Genomic DNA, 2,244 nt, shown 5'->3' with positions numbered 1-2,244 from the left:
CTCAAGACCCAGTAATACCATTTTTGGGTATATATCCAAAGGATGCTCAGTCATGCCACAAGGACATGTGCTCAACTATGTTCATAGCAGCATTGTTTGTCATAGCCAGAATCTGGAAACAACCTAAATGCCCCTCAACTGAAGAATAGACAAGGAAAATGTGGTACATTTACACAATAGAGTACTACACAACAGAAAAAAATAACATCTCGAATTTTTCAGGCAAATGAATGGAGCTATAAAACATCATTTTGGGTGAGGTAAACCAGACCCAGAAAGACAATTATCACATGTACTCGTTCATAACTGGTTTTTAAACAAAAAGCAAAGAAAAACAGCCCACAAATCATAATCCCAGAGGACCTAGACAACAATGAGGACCCAAAGAGAGACTTACATAGATATAATCTACATGGGTAGTAGAAAACGACAAGATCTCCTGAGTAAATTGAGAACATAGGGAGGGACCTTGGGAGAAGGTTGAAGGGGAGGGAAGAGGCAGGGAGAGAAGCAGAGAAAAATGTAGAGCTCAATAAAAATCAATTTAAAAAAGGGGAAAAAACAAAATTGTTGCAAAAAAATAGGATCCAAGATGAAAAATGACTAGTTTCCTTTTTCTTGGTAACTCTGATTTTAGACATCATAGGATTCCTCTGTTTCTACGAATTACTAGTAACCTTTCCATCCTTAATACCTTAATTCTTCACATAAATTCCAGTTTTAGTGCTGTTGAGTGCATGGTTATTTGATCTCAATATAACCAAAAGCCTACTACAGAATCAAGAATTTTACAGGATACAATTGAGGGGGGATGGGAAATAAAAACAGAAACACTGTATCTTTCTAGTTAAGGTTTCTCTTTGAAGTTAAGACAGTTAAGAATAAGTCCTGGTTGGTCCTGTGCAGGTTAATGCTTCTTTTGGTAATTAAGAATAAGTTCCTGTTTCTTAAATCTGATGTAAATGGAAAACATGTTTTTAACTTACTCTAAACCTGCAACCCCATCAACATGATGTGTATCTTTACCCTTGTTCCTTCCTGAACATTGTACTCCTCTAACAATGCATAAGAGCCAACTCTCCTGCCCCTGTAAACATTTTATCTCTTCTATAAATAGAAACTTCAGGAGGCCAATAAGGGCTGCTCTCTAAACTCCTGACTTAGGGAGAGACAGCCATACCGGCCAGTTCTGGGTGTACCCCAAAATAAAGCTTCTTTTACCTAGACAATCTTAGATTCAATATTACTCCTCACAATTCCAAGGTTTAGCAGAATCCTCCCAGTAGTGCAAGGGAACTCACCCAGGGACTGTTAGGCTCTTGGGCACATATAAGTCCTGGTTTTCAGATACGCTGACCTCTCTCTCTTATACTCACTGTGGTCTGGCCTAAGCTCTCTCTCTCCTGTTAATTGCCAGCAGCTACCTCTTCCCATCAGGGGTTGCTGTGAGTATTATACTGAGCACCTGGTAAAAAGATGGCCAACATTCCATGACCACAAATGCTCATCCTACCTTCTGCCTGGGCCCTGGTTTCCTAAACATTCCAAAGATGAAAGGCTGACCTTCCACAGGCCACCAGAATATCTGACTTGGGGGTGTTCCCTGATGCTCCACAGGCCAACAGAGCCATGAAATATGATTTTAGCAATACCGTGAGCTGGTCCTGAAACATAGTCAATATTAAAAGTTACTTAAAACTATAATTAAAGATATTGTGTTGAGATCAAAGACAGTGTGGCTGGGAATGCAACTCAGATACACAGCTCCTGACTAGACAGTATGCGTGAGGCATAGAATTTGATTCATAGCATTGAATATTACCCCTCAAAATAATGGCAATGAATGTTCAAGTCTCTTCAAATCCTGATTATGTGACCACACTTTATTGTAGTCTGTGGCCTAAAGGTTTCATTTGGTGAAAGCCCATAGAACAATATGTAAGCTCAGACCGTCTTTGGTGACACTTCATGACTATCATGACATTGACACTGAATGGTTTATTTATAACACAACTATCCAAATGAGATAGTTGATGCCTCGTGAGATTCGAGTTGCTTCTGAACTTGTGAGTTCGAGGCCAGCCTGGTCTACAAGAGCTAGTTCCAGGACAGACTCCAAAGCTACAGAGAAACCCTGTCTCGAAGTACAATTCCGGAGTTAGTATGTGAAAGGGTTAACTCTTTCTTGTTCACTAGTATGGGAGTGTGGACCAAGGAGACCTTTGATAAACACTGTGTGGAGCC

Source organism: Microtus ochrogaster, unplaced genomic scaffold (assembly GCF_000317375.1).
Source record: "Microtus ochrogaster isolate Prairie Vole_2 unplaced genomic scaffold, MicOch1.0 UNK11, whole genome shotgun sequence".
Lineage (NCBI taxonomy): Eukaryota > Metazoa > Chordata > Mammalia > Rodentia > Cricetidae > Microtus > Microtus ochrogaster.
This window is presented reverse-complemented; position numbering follows the sequence as displayed.